Raw genomic sequence first — 8,891 nt, 5'->3', positions numbered from 1 at the left:
TGGTGGTACCACATGTCTCAAAGAGTCACTAATTATTAGATTGATTATAAGGGAGGCCGAGGAAAGCCCTAGGCTTTGGAACGGGAAAGACCTGACTTTAATTCCTCGCTTCTCCTCCTCCTCGACAGCTGGGAGGCGTTGGACACATCTCAGTCACCCTGAGCTCTTCACCAGCGTGGATTACTTGATACAACAAATCAAAAGAACCTAAAATAGTGGCAGGTTCATAGTGAGCAGGAGCTCAGGAAGCCGATGCTAATATTATGACCATCATTAAAACCAGGACCTTTTCACTGAAGTCTGTTTATTTGCGCTAGACACAAAAGCTCCAAAGCACATTGTTACTATTATTAATTATTATTATTATTATTATTATTATTATTATTATTATTTAACCAGAAATCACTTCAGTTCTGCACCTCCCACACCAGCCCCAGAGGCAGTCTGTGTCTGCTCCTCTCAGCCTCCTGGAAAACATGTTCCACACCCTGGAGCAACAGGGCAATAATCAAAACAGCACGTGGCCATACTTAGTTTCAGAGAATTAATTAATACTAAATTGCAACAAGACAGACTGCAACATAACCTGTGCCAGCAGCCCCCATGGGCGCTCTAAACCCAAGGAAATGTTTGAGAGCGGGGTACACGGCACGGGACGAAACGATTTTCTGTTCTCTTCCTTTGAAAATGGCTGTTTTGGGGTGCTGCTCTGATGGGTGCTCACTCTGTGGTCCTTGACTGAAAGAAGGATGTTCTAGAGGCTTACCCGTACCACCCCCTCGAAGACTGTAGTACATCCCGAAGGTGACTGGTAATGTCTCTTGATAGCCTGGGGGTTGGTTCTCGCTGTTCTTCTTTGCGGCCTCTAGGAGGCAGGGTGTTTGGTTGCCAGCAACAGCAACAGAGCCGGGCTCATTTGCACCAGAGCTTACAGGTGCAAGTTGGAAGGCTGAGAGTCCGAGCTACCGGAATCCAGGTGCTTCTGCCTGGATGAATCCATTCGGAGAAGCCCACGTGCTTTGGATTTCTTATCTCTTAAGGAAACAGGCCTGACCCTTCCAGTGTCCAGATCTCAGCCTCAGCCCCCAGATATGACATCATCTCCGTCCCCTTCCCAACTCTCCCACCCAGGGACTCTGAGGTCAGCCCCTGGCAAGAGGCGGAGCGGCGCATCCGAGGGCCAGCCCCTAGAGGACCTCCATGCCCTGCAGTTACTTTTAGCTGTTATCACTGATAGAAGGACATCCCTGTGACTCCTATGTTTAATATTCAGCCCCGTGAACAATGTTGCCGTCCGTGTCAGTCTTTGGCGATTGGGTAGTTAATTTCCCGTTACACCTGGTGTTACTGTACAGTCATTCCACGCTCGGTATGCTTGGTTTTCATGAATACATGCTTATTAGCACAGTCTAAAATAATCCCCTCTAGGCTGTACGATAAGCCGGGGGTCTGCATTAGCCCGACGACTGCCTCTACTTGCGAATCACTTCCGTGGTGGACTAGATGTTTCCGAATGCAACTAGGGAGGGACGGCACCGCTGTCTCCGGTGCCTTCCTTCCCAATTATACGCTGAAATGGGCATGGTAACAGCTACATGGTGAGTTCGCTGCATTCAATCGTATAATATATACATAGAGCCTGACACGTAGGGAAGTATAAATGGCAAGAAGTATAACTAATTTTTCTTCCATGTCTTTCCCTACCCCCATATGCTAACCAGCGACGAAGCCTTTGTTGGTTCATATCAAAAGTTTCAAGGCAGGAGGAGAGTGGAAGAAGGGAAGGGGCAGCTGTGGGGCGTCCCTTAGCTCTCTCCATGGTAAAGAACTGAATTACATAAGCATCCCCCCATCTACTCGCCCCACAGTGTGGCTGTCCGCATAGTCTTAATTCTGATTCAGGAGTGATGTGAAATTATTATTTTTTTATGATTATGCATTATTTCGTGTGAGAATAATAAAGTAGATATTATTTATAACAAAGCTCTAATAATCTCTTTCTTTCCATGTATCACTGCTCAAGACACAAAATCCCAGAAGAGAGTGGGAGAAAGAGAGAGAGAGAGAGAGAGAGGGAGAGAGACAGTTTAATTTGTCTGGCTTTGATGATGTGCCCAACCCTTCAGCTAGGGGAGAGAATGTCGCTCTGGTTTACAGCTCTACCCGGCAAATTAGGGCAAGTTGACTTCATAAAAGGAAACTGGGTCACAGTTGCAGGAAGTACAGGGTAGAGGCAGTGGGGGTGGAGAAAAGCCCCGATCTCCACTCCAAGGTTCTGAGCAATTACACCCATAAAAAATGTAAAGCCCAATAAACAAAGTGCTTTATAGTGGCAGCTATTCAATTTGAACAAAAAGGGAAAGAAATGGTATAATTTAATCATTTTGTCTCACACACACACACACACACACACACACACACACGTAACTAGGTGTATTTTGCAAGGACGCGGTTCCTTATTGTTACCCGTTATTGACTGACATCCATCCATCAGCGTACTTCCAGGCTCTCACCCTCCTACCCTCTCCCTCCTGCTCACCATCTGAGTCACCCAAGTCTGTCTATCTCCTGCTGTATTAGGAAAGAAGTCCTGCGCTCCAAGAAGGAGTCCAGGGATAAGTCTGAGTGGCCCTCGTCCTCAGGGAGTCCCAAATCGAGGAAGAGAGACTGACAGGTGAGTGGGTCAATTCCAGATGATCCATGGCCTGGAGGCCACCAGACTCTGGATTTGCAGGTGCAGCCTGAGGCCGTACACCAGGGGCTCTGCCTCCAGGCTCTGTGCTGGGGCACTGACCGCGCTCAGCTCTGCAGGATTCCTAGGGCGTTTCTCAGGCCCTATACTCATGTCCTCCCTTAGGAATCCTGTATGTCACTTGCCTGAACCCAGTGTCAATGGGCTGGGACCCATTCAGCACCCTGAGGCTGCTGTGAGCGGTGGCCCCCTGGGCACCTGTTTGCTGGTCAGCTCCTTCCTGACACGGAGCTGGGTTTGCCAAGAGCAAGACAGTGCATTCCTCAGCCCCATTCCCTCTCTCTTCCAAGTCTCTTTTGCAAGAAGACTCCAGACGGCCAGTTTCCTGCCCCAGATTCCCCAGAAAGCTCAGCGCTGGTCATTGGGCACCCTTGGTGCTCATCGGTTGATCTAAGACCCACACAGGAAGCTCCAAACAGCAGCTTGATCACTGCTCCGTGTCAGAAGGCAAACATGAACCATGCTTACCTCTTTCCATCTGTGCTTTTTGGACAGAGGCCAGCCAGGGGAATATGGAAGGGATTTTATTCAATTTCATCTTTGTTCATTTTCGTCTCCTAGGTAGTGGAACTGACTCCTCTGGTCTTGGATTAGGTGCAGGAAGATGATATAAGTCTGAAAAAATTCTGGAAGTATCTTCTAGAACTCTGCTTTGATCTTGTCACCCTCCAGGTCAATAACCCTTGCTCTTCTCCCTTTGCCCTCGGGGACAATCCAAACCCTTCCTCTGGCATTGCAGACACTATGCGGGAAGTGGGCCACCCAGCCAGTCACATCTCCTGCTGTCCCACCCCCTCCCACCATCTGTTTTCGTCACACTGGGTCACCTCCGTTCCCCCAGACACTCCTCTGCTTTGCCCATGTTGGGTCCTCGCTTCCCCTGTTTTCACCTCTTCAAATCCCCCTCAGTTCCAACATCACTTCTGTCAGGAAGCCTTCCCGGTTTCTCCAGGTGGGAGGGAATCGCTCCTTCTGCCCCCTTTCAGAGCACTCGTGTGTGATTCTCTCTTGCTCTTTCCATTCTAACGTGCATTCTGGATAATTTGCACGTTTCCTCACCACATCCTATTTTTTATTTCAGTTCCCAGTCACTCAAGACAAAAACAAATCTAGGGGGCACTGAGAACTCCTCTCTGCATTACTGCTTGCATCTCAACCATCAGCAAGAATTGCTGCTGATTTTCCCTGCTGAAATATTTCCTGAACCCATCCCTTCTTCCCTCTGGTAGTTATCAGCTCAGTGGTTGGGCCCCTGTCCCTGGTTTTTAGAGGTCATTGCAACATTGCAACAGCCTTCGCTCTGGGTTCCTTGCTGAGGTCTGCTGGGCAAAACTCCCTCCTCCTCATGGGGCTGGCAGATTGGTCTCTCTCCCCATTAGTCCGGCAACTTCTCAGTAACAATCGCATCATGATTACGAGGCCTGGTGCAAACTGAGGCTTGCTAAACATGGAGTGAATGAGGGACGAATAAGTGATGTCATGGGGGGGCACCAAATCACCTTCGTTGGGAGGTTGTTATATAATCATGGATCCTTGACTTGCATAAAATTCTGTCTTCCCTCTCCAAACCCACTTGACTCATCTTACGATGACAGGGAGGCTTTTTATTTCTAAGGTCCAATCAACTCAACTTCCCTGCCAATTCTCCTACATTTGTCTCATAATTAAGCAAACACCTTAAATTGCGGTGAAGGGAGGGGACACTTTGCAAGAGATAACTCTTCCCTCATTAAAAAATGTTTTTCTGTTTCTTTCAGCTTGCTCCCCAGGCCAGCCAAACATTCATTTTCTTTTGAAACACACACAGGCTTCTGCCAACTGGGCAGAAACCAGAAAGCTTTCTAATCTGGTGCATGACTCTCTCCTCCTTTATCACCTGCTTGGGTCTCCCAGACTCCATGATTCAGAATCAAGTTAAAGATTGTGTGGAAAATCTGCTTTGACATAAAAATCAATAAAAGAAAAGGAAGGAGGAATGATTTCAAGCTATAAATGATATAATTCAGGGGGTGAACACACATGGCTTCCTCCTTTAAAGACAATGGAAGGTGGGGGTCTGAAGTGTTAGTTCAATGAAATTACAATAATGATTGTGCCAGGAGATTTCTGCCTGGGTAACGGTTGGGAAAAATGTGCTCAGACAACAGAGGAAATAGCCATAAACATCTCCCCTCCCCAACTCTTCCTGGATTCAGATATTCTCTCTCTTGCCCCCAGGTCCGCGCAATGAGCATAACGTGGTCAGTGCCTCATCAAAGGATCTTGTCAAGCCTTGGTAAATTTATACCAGGTTTCTCTTGTCTACCAGAGTAAAGTAGATATAACATTCATAATGGCAGGGACTTCTCAAATTCCCCCTGCTTGTGTAGTTCTAATTTCCTTATGGAAAATCTCTATGTGAAGGCCATCAAATTCCAAGTCACAAAGTCGTAATTGTCCTGGAAAATGGAACCTCTTACGCGGGCCCCATTTCATTCTGTGGTGCTTCTCAGTGAGGCAGGGCCTGGTCGACAAGGAGCGCCGTTGTGAGCAGAATGGTCTGCTGGTTAAGGCAAAGCCTTTCGGAAGGAGTTGAAGGGTGTTTGGACAAAGGGAGTTGAGCTGTGTGAGCTGTGTGACCACAGCTGTGTGGAACAGAATAACATGCCAGGCCAGGGCCAGATGGTAAGTTGTTACTAGGAAACGCGTGAGTGTGATACGTGGGGATAAGACTCTAGAAGGTGAATGTCATAATGTGTATTCTTTTGTAAGCATTAGTGTTTACCCGCTGTCACCTTTGGTCGCCCTAACTTCTCTGTTCCTGTGCCTTTCACCATTTTAGGAATGACTATGTCATGGTGGATATTGGGAAATCAATATGATCCCATCCAATCCTTGTCCCAGGTGGTGTGTGGAGTGGTGAGTTGATTGGAGACAGCCAGTGATTTTGGCCAGGAATGTGGATCCAAGGAGCCAGAATGTTGGGGGTTGGGGGTGAGGACAGTGTCAGGGATTTATTTTCCAAAGGGGGTCAGAAATTGACTTAGGTCAGGGTGGCGTCCAGGTTTGGAAAGTGCCTGAGCGTCTAGCCCCTAGTGGTCAGGAGGTCAGAGTGTGGCCAGGGAGTTAGGGATACCCAAAGGAACAAGCGGGGTTGCCTACCCAGAGACAGGGTGTCTTAGCAGGGGTCTCCCGAGCATGTCATTAAAACAATAGCAAAAGACCCAATGCCGGTGATTTTAAGAAGCTGAAGTAGATTCAAGATGATGTCTTTGTTTTCTTCCAAGATGGTTTCTTCACAAGAGCTTATTGACTTTCATTTTGGTGTAGGGGAAAAAAGATCAGGGGAACAGATAGCCCACCAGGATCCACAGGGACTATCCCCCCATAGGCCACTTTCCACAAGGGAAAACCTTCTGCTAATACCTGCAAAATAAAATATTGTGCAGCGTTTTACTACCATGCATTTTTTTTACGGGTTTTCATCAGCATTTGAGGAGCGTATTACACATGTAAATAACAAGTGTCAGGTGCACTGCTGAACAGAAAAGATTGAGAATTGCCAATTTAGTGTCGAAGCTGCGCAGAGTAGGTTGAACGGGAGGAGGTAGTGAGCAGGTGATTCTTTCTGCTTTTGGGTTTCACCATTTTGGAGCTCAGCCCTGGTGGATGTCTGGGCCATAGACCAGTCAGGAAAGTCATCTGCTGCACCATGGTCTTCTCTTCCAGAATGTAAATCTCTCCTGCTTTAACTCTTTCCGTCATTACGGTCTAAAATGGTTTCTGCTGCTTCCGACTGCTCAGCGTCCTGGTCGAGGCGAAGTCTGGAGCCTGGACACCCCTTCTCTGGTGACGTCTTTCCCGGCAGAAACTCCACCTGCCACCGCACCAATCTTCCTTGCCTGTCCCTGGCATCCCCGTGCCTCCTGTGCTGGAAAACTTGAGCAGAGCACAGGAAGGGAGAGCACGCACCAGGCACATACCTGGTTTCTCATCCCCTTTGCTTCCTCTCCCTGGGTCCCTGAGGCTTACAATACTGATGTCTCTGTTCCCCCCTCAGTAACAGGAAGTGATGCCATTAGCAGAACGTTAGGAACTCTGATTCCCCTGTCTCAATGCTCCCCAGCTATGCCTCACCCACAATTCTAATACAATACTGATTGCTACTTATGACACACATTTATAAGTTCATGGGAGAGATTTCGGAAATGCAGATGAGCACAGGGAAAGAAATGGGAAGCCACTGCCGGTCGGAAGGAAACTCGCTTTTGGAAGGGGATAGGACAGCATCTGTTTGCGCATCTCTCCCTGCTTCGACCTTTACCGCTTGGGTTAGCCTGGCCGCTGTCCCCTTCGGCCTGCCCCTCTCTGTGCCCCGTGGAGGCTGTTGACACGGCGGGATGCTGAGTAATAATAATGCTGGGGTTGGAAAAACTAGCATTGGAGTCAGACCAGCTGGTGCATAATTTCAGGTTGGCCTACCCGAACCTTGACGACGAGCTTTCTTTCTTTTACCTTTTTTTATTTTTTAAAGATTTTATTTATTTATTCGAGAGAAAGAGAGCATGCAGAGAGAGAAGGAGAAGCAGACTCCCCACTGAGCAGGGATCCTGATGTGGCGCTCTATCCTAGGACCCCAGGATCATGACCTGAGCCAAAGACAGAGGCTTAACTGATTGAACCACCCAGGTGCCCCGACGATGATGTTTTTTTAAGTGTCTTTTACTCATTTGTAGAAGCGAGAGGAGAGGAGCTTCCTTGAAGCCTGGTGGGGAAGTCATTGTATGCTCTATCACCCAGTAATAACCAACTACATGTCTGCTCTGCATAAGGTCCAGCTCAAGCCTTCTCTTCCTGCAGGTGGGGGGATGGCGTAACTGGGGGACGGGCATTATGGAGGACACGTGCTGTGATGAGCACTGGGTGTCGTATGCAACTGAGGAATTACTGAACTCCACATCTGAAACTAATGATGTACATGTTGGCTAATTGTATTTTTTAAAAAGTCTTCTCTTCTTTAGGTAGCTTTTTCTAATCTGGTCCACACTGACCTCCAATGACCTCACGGAATTATTACATGATTTGTATTTGTCTTTTTACCTAATCCTGCCTCCTTTCTCCTGGTCAGCCCAAGGAGTCCAAACTCACTCGGCTGCGGACCCTGCTTCTGTTTCGTCTCTTTTCTCCCAGGCAACCACACGAAATGCTTGCCAACAACATTTTTGGAACAACACAATGTTAACACTGATTAGGTGTTATGGAATCTGTCCTAGAGCTCGTCAAAACTTGGTGAAATCGTCCTTCGCAGGCCATACCCCTGTGCCGGCCATGATGCAGACACTTTGGGGACACCTAGGGATGTCTGAGGTCTGGGATTTGGTCACCGCTCAGATCAGCTGCCGGCACCGGCTCAGTCCCCCAGGGCTCTTTCCCTCCCAGCCAGGTGGTGTGTGCATCCTTCCGACTGACCGTCAGTTTGGGCAAGGCCATGCAGGGGCTCAGGAGTGGGGATGCTGCCCTCAGAGAGGCCTGGAGGGGGAGTGATTTTGGAGCGAAGTCCGTGTGTCTGTGTGCTGTCCATCATTCCCCATGGCCGTGGGAGGGAACGGCAGTGGGTGCTTTCCTTCACTGTCCCCAGCGTTGTGATCATAGTGGTACCAGGCCTGGGGCATCTTTCCCCATGAGCTTTTGTCTTTGGACAATCACCTTAAAAATACATGCAAGGGGAGAAAGTTCCATTCATTATCCTTGCCATGATAAAAATTCTAACTATCACTTGTACAGAGAGTGTCTCTTTTGGGACTGATGCAGGAAGACAGCACGCTCTTGCCCTCCTAGGCTGTGGGGGCAGCAGGGAAGAGGTCACAGCAGGAGTAACCACAGAACTCCTTTGCCACAAACTCTGCCCGCCATCCCTCTCATCCCAAAGTGAGCCTGGCATGGTGAGTGCTCGGGTGTCTGGGCAGAAGTTAACCCCAAGCTTGTCCGAGCAGAAGGCTGCCTCCCTCTCTGACCTTGTTCTCTGACAGCCGGGTTCTGTCCCAGCACCCCTCTCTCTTCCCCAGGAGGCCAGGGCGTGCAGTAGGATTCCTGGCCTCTCGTTCCTGCTCATCAGATGGGCTCTGTCTGCAGGGTCCACCCATCACCCCCTGTCGCCGTG

This window comes from Meles meles, chromosome 6 (genome assembly GCF_922984935.1).
Source record: "Meles meles chromosome 6, mMelMel3.1 paternal haplotype, whole genome shotgun sequence".
NCBI lineage: Eukaryota > Metazoa > Chordata > Mammalia > Carnivora > Mustelidae > Meles > Meles meles.
Note: the sequence above shows the minus strand (reverse complement) of the source record.